General features: G+C 43.4%; 1 protein-coding gene across 1 annotated transcript in view; it reads left to right on the top strand.

The window, feature by feature from the left end:
- Positions 1-9,868, top strand: part of LOC117358018 (sterile alpha motif domain-containing protein 12-like) — a 91,344-nt gene extending 81,476 nt beyond the window's left edge. Inside the window, exon 7 of the mRNA XM_033939413.1 lies at positions 9,748-9,868. The gene's annotated coding sequence lies outside the window, so the exon portion shown is untranslated. The remainder of the gene's footprint in view (positions 1-9,747) is intronic.
- Positions 9,869-10,198: the final 330 nt, after the last annotated feature.

Raw genomic sequence — 10,198 nt, forward strand, 5'->3', positions numbered from 1 at the left:
TGACGCAGCAGAGGGACTCAACTGCAGGAGAAAGTCGCGAAGCAGCCTGTTTAACGTGCTGTGGCTGCCAACGCTGGAGGAAGGTTTGTACCGGTATGTGCAGAAGCGATATGTCTCTCCCCCTCCAGTACCTGTGCAGCACTTTGCTGCGGCGCATCCTCCCATCCTGAGTCGGCCACAGCGCTCGAGTCTGTTTCTCCCGCTTTGTCTAGCCGCTGCATACGCACTCTGGCCACGGACCTACAGATCATGGATCAGGGATTACAGATCACGCAGGTCTGAGTGCGCATGCGCGGCTAGCGTTTTATTATATAGGATTACTGGCATGCTACTGTCCTCCCTCTGTCCTCTTTCACCACATCTGATGACCAGCACTAGTGCCCAATCCCACCCTCCCCTGATGACCTTGGCATTAGTGTCCCTTCCCTCCTTGGTGACCATTGGCGCACTTATGTCCCCCTTCCACATCCCCTCTTCCTAGATGACCAGCACTACTGTCATACACCAGGGCACCTCCCCACCCCCAACCAACATTTCACTTACATGCACTAAACAATCAACCAGTGATCCTCCGTGTTGGGCTGGTGCGGGGTCGTGAGCATCTGTGCATATATGAAGCCTGCCAGCTCCTGCCTTCTTTGAGACTCTTAGAGCCGGTGAGAGCTGGCAGGCCTTGAGCATGCACAGATGCTCAAGGCCCTGTACCAGTTCAACATGGAGAATCGCTGGTAGCTTTTTAAGCTTGGGTAAGTGAAATGCCGGATGGGGATAGGGGAGTGTCTTGGTGTATGACAGTAACGCTGGTCATCTAGGGGGAGGGAGTGTGGAAGAGGCGGGACAGCAGTGCACTGATTTGGGAAGGGGTATAGCAGTGTACCAATGGTCATTGGGGGAGGGGAGACAGTAGTGTGCCAGTCAGCAAGGGAGACTCGCATATGGAATCCACTTGTGTTTTGGGAATCCCAGATGTTGGTGTTTATACATGCCTCGAAGTGAGTCTTAGGGCCTGCTGTAGGGCATATGTAACCAACAATATATGGGGTCTTCACAATACTTGCTGCCTTCCTGATCAAGCCCCAACCCTAATGCTACCTTCTCCCCATTAGACACTCCTCTCCAAATTACCTCCATTGCATTCAGATCCCCAAATCATGCCCTCTTGTGGCACTCAAATACGAGACATCCCAAGCAGCTCCCCAGTGGTGGGAGAGGGCTCCCACATGGGAGCAAGAGATCAACATATGGCTGCCTCCCTAGGGTAACCTCTCTGTGGTCCAAGGCCCTGAAAACAAACCTCTTCCAGCAGACCTCATCCCCCACCCCACTCCACTCCACTCTCTGGATTTACCTGGGATCTGCCCACTAATTTTCATGCCCACTAATTTCTACCTCAAGTCTCTGCCTAATCCACTATGGCTGCTGAGCCATCTAGCATATTGCTAGGGGTTAGGCTTTCATATATTTGCTCACATATGGACACCTGACCTCTATTAGTAGTACAGAAGTCTTGGTGGCCATATTGGATTGAGCTAAGACATGAGGTGGAAATCAATGGGCACTTTTCACACCCTATTAGATACTAGGGAACCCTGGTAAACCCTGGGAGTAGGTCAGGGGATTAGAGTAGAGGAGACCCGGAGACCTTCTGGAGAAGGGTTGTTAGTTGGCTTTGGGCCCCAAAGGGAGGGAGTTATCCTGGGGAAGGCAGCCAAGTGGCAGTCTTTTGCCCACATGGAAAAAGCTTCCTTTCCAGGGGGGTGCTACCTTGGAGGGATTTGATTGCTGTGAAGTGCTTTGATTGACAAATATGTGCTGTCAGGAGAGAGTCTGATTGGAGGAAGGGGTCAGGTGCTGTTGGAGGGTGTTTCCACGGGTGATGAAGTCTGTCTGTCTGCCACAGATAGAGTTGTTTGGAAAGACCTCTAATGAAGAGAGAAGCTAGATGCCAATGGTGGTATTGGGGCTTTTTTAGCAGGAGTGATGGTTTTAGAAAGCTGCCCCCATATCTATGTGTGTGTGATGGGGAGGAGGATAATATTCATACCTTCCCTCCCTCTCTTCCTCCACATACAGCTTTCAAAAATTACTGTTCCTTTTGGATGTGGATAGGCTGGAATGCAGCCTTGCTTTTATGTTAGGACTGGCTTCATGTCTGGCAGTGTCTCATGTAAAATAGCAGGAGAATTCCACACATCTTAACCTGGGTATGTGAATTCCTCTCGCCATGCTCTGTCTAAAATCTGCCTCCACGAATATAGTGGTGATATTCAGCCACTATCCTTGCAGCTAAGTAGTTCTAACCAACCACATTACCATATAGAGTGGTTGAGTATCGCTGTTATTCAAATAGCTACAAGTGGTAAGTGCTTTCCATGTATATTCTGTTCCACTGCCTTTCTGGATAGTAATGCGGAATATGTTTGGGGTTTTTAAAAAAACAAAACAAAACACTATAACTGGTGTTTAAAAACTGGTGTTGCTAGGTCTGTATGTTGATTTGATAGTGTTCAAATAAAGGCTGGATAAATGAAAGCCTAGTGTCATGCATTTGATATTCCGCCTTTCTGTAGTACTACCAAAGCAGTTTACAAATTATATCTATGGGATAACACCATGGTATTTAAGGCAGCCATTGAAACAATGCATACCTGCTCGAATGCTAAGGTCGGAGTTTGACATGAGGTTATCAATAGAGGTGCTTGGTGAAACTCACCACAAAAATACGCAAAAAGCAATCATTTTTGTGGCTGGTCCTCTGAAATGGAATGCTTTACCAGCAGGGCAGGATTTAGATGAAAAGAGGTCCTAGGCTATTCCACTTATGAGGCCCTTTCACCGCTCATTTTTAAGTTTGTAAATTACATGAGAGATAATAAAATACATCATTACTGTGATATATATCAATATGTTAAATGAAACATGTTGTTATTGGTACTAACCTTTATAAAAAATGTGACACAGATAATAAATAAAAAAAAGTCGAGAACACTTATTTGGACATTTATTCTCAGCACCATATATAGTACTTGTAACAATAACTAATCAAACATAACACACAACATTGCCCCTTCCTATGTCCATAGTGCCCCCAGTGCATCCTTCCTCAGCTCACCCCCCCTCCGATGCCCACCTGCCTCCCATCCCCCTTCCATTCAACACCCCCCCATGCCATCCTGCCTGCCTGCCTTCCATTAAACCCCCCCACCCCCCTTCGATGTCAGCCTGCCTGCCTCCCATCCCCCTTCCACTGAAACCCCCCACCCCCAATGCCAGTCCGGGCTGCCCTGTCCTGACGGATCCACGTTTTGCCTCTCTCCCCGCGGGGCTGGGTTTTGCCCAGCTGTTTCCGGACTGACGTCTTTCCCTCCCCGATCCTCCTCCCAGGGCAAGAAAAAGAAAGGGAGAAGCCAAGTCAGCGCCCCGTTGCGGCCGGAGCCGGTTCCGATCCCGAAGCGTAGAATTTCTCCTTATTTCCGGTTCAGTGTTTTAGTGTTCACTGTTTTTAGAATAGTGTAATTTTAATTTTGCTAACAATTTGAATGTAGGCCCCTCTTGATCTTGAGACCCTAGGCTGAAGCCTAGTTAGCCTATAGGAAAATCCGGCCCTGTTTACCAGGATATTTGAGACTATGGGCTCCTTTTACTAAGGTGCGTTAGGGCCTTAACGCACGGAATAGCATGCACTAAACCTTAATGCCAGCATTGAGGTGGCGTTATTCTAGAAGTGTATCGCGCGGTTTAGCTCACGGTAATTTTGTGCGTGCGCTAAAAATGCTAGTGCACCTTAGTAAAAGGAGCCCTATGTAAAGATAAGATGTCCTTTTGGAAGCAACTAGAAACATGTTTGTTTGTGAAAGCTTTTTTCTTGGTAGTGATGTTTTAGATTTTGATATTCTGTTGTATCTAAGTTTTATTAGCTATGTGCTAGTTTTAGCAACAGTTAGAAGAGTTGGGAGGATTAAGTAGACATGTTCTTACTGATTACGTGTGTGTACATGACTGTGTATGTTAGCCACTTAGGCTTTAAGTGGTGAAGACATTTTTAAAATAAGTAAGTAAAATAAATATAAAGGTACTTTCTCTGTCCCTGGCTCGTGATCTACGTTTTTGTACCTGGGGCAATAGAGGGTTTAAGTGACTTGCTTAGGGAAGTAAGAAGCCATGGTGCGAATCAAACCCAGAATATTGGCAAAGGTGGAACATGAAGGGAAGGGGAAGATGGTGGTGGGTCTTATTCTTCTCACTGATATGTCTATCTTTCCCTTTTGCTTTGCTGGACTTCTTTCTTAGTCTGTATGTTCTGCAATTTGCTATTAGATTTCCTCCCGCTTGTTGCAACGACTGTGACGGTGTTTCACCTGTTCATTTATACTGTGAGCGTGAATGCAGCCCAGTTACGTCCAGTGTTTCCTGCCTCTGTTGCTTGTCATAGAGTTGAATGATGCAGGAGCAATTTCATGGGTCTGCTTCTGAAACAGGCTGTTTTTCTCTGAGCTACATAGCGGTGATGGATAATAGCTCCTATGATACAAAGGACGACCTGTTCTCATCATTGTAGCAGTAACTGTTTCCAGAATAAAAAGCTGATTGGCCTTAAATGTAAATAAACTTGCAAGGGGGCTTAATAATAAGGTAGCTGACAGGGACACTTCCCCACTATGGCTTGATGGGGAAGGCCACTGCATTTATCAGCTCAGAAAATATTGTCTGCCACAAGCTTGTTTGCTGATGAAATGATCTATCATTCACCAGTTTCCTAAGACTTTCATTTTTAGTTAAACAGAAATGTAACCCCCCCCCCCCCCATAATGGTCTCATTTTCTAAGGACCATTATGAATAGGAGCACATGTTATTTGAAGAAGAAGGAGGTGCTGTGAATAGATTATAAAGGTATAAAATACTGTAATAGCCACAAAAATCAATCAGGATAAATTCTGTGAAGAAGGTGCTTATATATAGGCACCACATACATGCATAAAACAATACTGTCACATATGCATGTATATACCGAATTTCCAACTGATCACTATTAAATAAATAAGAACATAGAACAGCCAAGCCCAGTATCCTGTTTCCAAAGTTGGCCAATCCATATAGTAGCAACATTCCATGTTACCGATACCAGGGCAAGCAGTAGTTTCCATCATGTCAGTCTCACTAGCAGACCAATGGGGCTCATTTTCATAAATGACGTCCAAAGATGGCATAAACAGGCACTTGGACGTCTTACTAGTCAAAACGACCAATTAGGCATTTTCTAAACTGACTTTCTAGATGTCTTTCTGGTCTCTAGTGCGTCTAAATCTTAAGGGGGCATGTTAGAGGTGTGTTTTGGGCGGGATTATCAATGCCTCACTACATACAGGCTCTGTACCTACAAGCTGGAAATCAGCAATCATTTGACTACTCTTGAAGAAACCCATACTTGACCCAGACACACCCAGCAACTTTAGGCCTGTCTCCAACCTACCTTTCATTTCAAAGATCCTGGAAAAAAACAGTACTCAACCAACTACACTCATTTATTGACAACAAAACAGCCATCAGGTTTCTGGAAATTTCATAGCACTGAAACTGTCCTCCTTGATATCATTGACAATTGCTGGAAACTTATGGACAAAGGAAACGATGTTCTACTGGTGCTACTAGACCTCAGTGCAGCATTCAGCACCGTTGACCATGACCTCCTCCTCACCCGATTCACTGAGCTCGGCGTCCGAAATATGGCACTACTCTGGTTCACATCCTTCCTAAGCAACAGATCCCAATGCGTGCTACTCAATACTATCCTATCAAAACCAAAACCAATCAAGTACGGGGTACCACAAAGGAGCACTACTATTCCCTTTGATGTTTAATCTCTACATTATACCTGTCCTGGATATAGCCCACAAGCACCAAATCAAGATTCACTCCTTTGCCAACAACATTCACTAGGAGAGAACCATGACTTCCAGATTGCAAAACTACAAAACTGTCTCTCAGAAATCAAAATCTGGTATCCGCAAACAAGCTCCAACTAAACCCCTCAAAAACAGAATTCCTTTGGATCCACAAAGAACATTGCATCTACAACTGCTCCTCTCTCTGGGAATTATCTAACATAACTACCAAAGTCTGCAGCCTAGGGGTACTTCTTGACTCTAACTTATCACTTACCAACCATATCTCGCAAGTGGTCTCATCTTCGTTCTACTATCTACAACAGCTACAGAAAATAAGAAACTATTTCTCTGAACCAGACTTTTTACAACTTCTCAATGCCTTTGTCCTCTCCCGCATGGACTACTACAACGCATTATTCAACTGACTGACTGCAAAAAATATTAAGTGTCTCCAACGTGTACAAAATGCAGCAATCAGACTACTGATGAACCTTTGCACCCGCGATTCAGTAACCAAAGCACTAGCGTCATCCCTCTGGCTACCCATAGCTAAATGCTGCATCTTCAAAGGCTTAGTACTTGCGTTCAAGTCCTTACACAACAGGGCACCCAGCTACATATAAGTCAAACTCCCACCTTATGTTCCAAACAGACCCCTCCACTCTCAGGAGGAAACATGTTTTCAAATACCCCCTGGTCGGAGCCTCCAACTAGAAAAGTGCCAGACGAAGGTCATACTTTCACTTCTTACCAAAGTTCTGGAATCATCTACCTCTTAACATCAAATCCCTTAATGGACTTTTGAACTTTAGAAAAGCAATAAAAACCCACTTCTTCACCTGACTCCTTAGGAAAAGCTAGCATTCAGACTTACTCCCAAACCACTATATTCTTAATAGATGTTCAACTGACTCCCTGTGCATGCTTCAGGCTCCAACGTCCGGATACGGTATAGGACGCCCAGTCTCAGAAGCCACCTAAGCATCAGGCCGCCAAGTGGTACAAATTAATATCTGAATATTTGACTAAAAAACCTAAAACAAGCCTAAAAAACATTTGGCATATTGAAACAAAGCAGCATATTTCTGCTACACAGTGGCCACGGATTTGGACTTGGAGAATGAGATGTACAGCGTCAGCATCTATGAGATAAACTTGGTTATATTTGTTATATAGAATTTTGTGGACCCCAGTTCGTTTACAAAAGTTGGATAGTTCAAAGTCTAATAGATGCTGGCACTGTCATCTTGATGTAGGGACACTGGATCACTTGTTATTTTATTACCCCTTGATATTCAATTTTTGAAAATCAATATGGGGAAAAATGAATATGGTACTCGGTGTCTATATACTATTGTCCTATGACCTGTTCCTATTTAGGACATTACTGAAATCTAAGAGTCCAATCGACACACACAAAAGTAGACTTCTTCTGATTATGACGGGGGTGGCCATGCAATTGATAACCAGAAACTGGAAGAATTGGGACAGATTAAATTTTTCTAGTTGGTGGGAAACACTCTGGGGCTCATAATAATAAAAAAAAAAAGTCTAAAAAATAGCCTAAATAGGTACATGGACGATCAAAAAGCCTGATCGTCTAAGTATCCATAACCAAAGCTGGTTTTAGACTTATCTAAAACCAGTTTAGGCCTTTCCCCTGCCTCTAAACGCATAGAGCGAAAAGAGGCATTTTTAGAGGAGGGGAAAGGGCGGGAGGTGGGCCGACCTACACTTAGTCATACAGCAGGTATAACCAAACCTTTTGACAGGTTGCCTAGTTAGCACTTATACGTTTTGACTTAGACCAAGTCAAAACAGGTATAAGTGCCGAAAAAGGGCCCACTGAGCTGATCGTGGCTGGCGCGATCAGCTCAGTGGCCCGGCAACCTACCCCCCCCCTCCCCGCAACCATCACGGCAGGAGAGATGCCTCATCTCCCCTGCCGCAATAGCGATACCACCAAGTGCTGCCAAATGTGGCACTTGGGATTGCTAAAGCTGCAGAAGAGATGAGGCATCTCTCCTGCAGTGATCCACCCATCCCCCCCGACATGATCCGGGCAGGAGGGAGCCCAACCCTCCTGCCCAGGCGACCCCCCCCTACCCCCCATCTCCACTAAGATATGGGCAGGAGGAATCCCAGGCAGTCGCCGGGCCAGGAGGGCTTGGGCTCCCTCCTGGCTTAATCGGATCAGCCGGGGTGTCGCCAGGCCAGGAGGGCTTGGGCTCCCTCCTGGCACGATCGCTGTCGGACACCAGGGAGTCGCCAGGCCAGGAGTGGTTGGGCTCCCTTCTGACCCGATCGTTGCTGGGGTGGGGGGATTCTGTAACCGGTGTTCTTTTTGACAGACACCGGTTACAGAATCCAGCTTTTAGGTGAAGGACTGGCTCCTCCTTCGCCTAAAAGCCCTTGTTTTGAACGTTTGAGACTTAGGATTTTTTTAGATTGATTAGATGGTATAAGTTTAGATGTAGTGGTGGTCTGGGCGTTTAAACAGCTGAATGTAGAGGCAGGCCATTATCAAAAAAACCTCCTTTTGGATGTTTTTTTTTTTTATAATGGACATTTTCCCTGCTTCTACTTTTAACGTTTATGGCCTTAGGCCAAAAGGGGACTTAGATTTTTTTTTTATTATGCCCCTCCACGTTTGTATTACAAGTATGAAAGAATGAATGCAGAACAATTGGGACATAATAAAAGGTTTAAAGACATATGGGGCCATTAGAGTCATTTGTTAAACAAAAGACTGATTAATCAATTAACCTTTAATTCCTAGTTGATTTCCACACACATCCAGGGAGGGAGGGAGGAGGGGGGGAGTAAGGTACTTTGTTTAGTATTTGTTTGAATATAATTGCTGTTATATATTTTATCTGAATGTATATTTGTTTGCACTTTGTATAAGTTTTGAAAATTAATAAAGATAAAAAAAGATAAATTGGATATATATTGGATATTAGATATTGGATTTTTTTTGGATATTGGAAATTGGATATTTATTGGATATTGTAAAGAAATATTGATTTTTAATTAAACTTTGGTTTAATTTAAAAAAAAAAATAGGTGGGATTAGTTTTTAGGGAAATTCCAATTATCCTTTGATTTATTTGGGTAACAAGTGATCACAATGTTTATTTTTTATGTCATCAAATAGGGATATAGGGTTTTGCTTCCTTTAGGTTTTTGTTTTTTTTAAGCTAGGGAGTAGGTATCGTGGAAGAAGCTGTTCTGGGTCAGAAGGGGAAGAAAGGTATTCAACAGATCCCAATGGAGGAATAAAAGGACTGGATACTCACCTGTTTTGCTGCTGAAAAATCCTGTCTGCGGAAATTAGTGAGGAAAATTTTGGGACAAATATTGATAACAAATAAACTATTCTTTTAATATTTATTTTTATTTCACTTGTGTTTTTGATATATTTGGGTGAAGTTTATTTTAAAATGTAAATCTTTTACTTCCTTAAAGAAAACATTATTGAACCCTTGACCAAAACGACGACATTGTTGAGAATTACACTTTGAGGAAGTAGCAGGTTACATTAAGCATTGTTTTTTTCCCTGCTCCGAATTAGTGACCTGTTGTTTAGCATGCACGCCAAAAGCCTTTGCATTGTTCAGCATGCATGTAGTGAGCTATAATAACTTAGCATTATGACATATTTCACAGTTTTATGGGATTGTCTTTCATATCTCCTGCAAAGAGCTGCCATATGGCTGGAGCAGCTCCTTTGTGTGACACTTTTTTTTTTTTTTTTTTTTTTACAAATAACAGAGTACTGGGGGGAGAGGGTCAGGCTGCAAAGTAGCAAACCTACTGCTTCATGATAAATGATAACTAATGAGAAAATCTCTCTTCCAGAAAGTCAGTACCTAAGCAATGTCAAGAAAAAAAGGGAGAAGCTGTTTCCTTCCAGCAATAGGAGTGTATCTTTCACTGAAGCAAGCCATCCTTCGTAATGAATGAACTGCAATTACCTAGCTCTTCATGCTTAACTGGGCCTGTATTATAGTACTCGTTTCAGTTCTCTTAAGCTTCAATTGCACCTCATGTTATTTCGCAGAATAAGCTGAGAAGCAGGAGCTGAATTGATATTGTCAGATGTATGCTGAATGTCAGTAAATTGGATGATAATTCCAAGTCAGAACAGAACACATTCTGGACTTCATGATCTATTTTCTCTGTGCAGCACATGAGAGTTTCTGCTTTTAGACAGTAATCCGAGCAAGTGTAAGGTGGTAAATTATTATTGCAGGATAGCTTATGTGCAGCTCTGTGTCCTTAGAAATATGGTTTATGGTGTATTGGATTT

The sequence above is a fragment of the Geotrypetes seraphini genome, chromosome 3 (assembly GCF_902459505.1).
Source record: "Geotrypetes seraphini chromosome 3, aGeoSer1.1, whole genome shotgun sequence".
NCBI classification, from domain to species: Eukaryota; Metazoa; Chordata; class Amphibia; order Gymnophiona; family Dermophiidae; genus Geotrypetes; species Geotrypetes seraphini.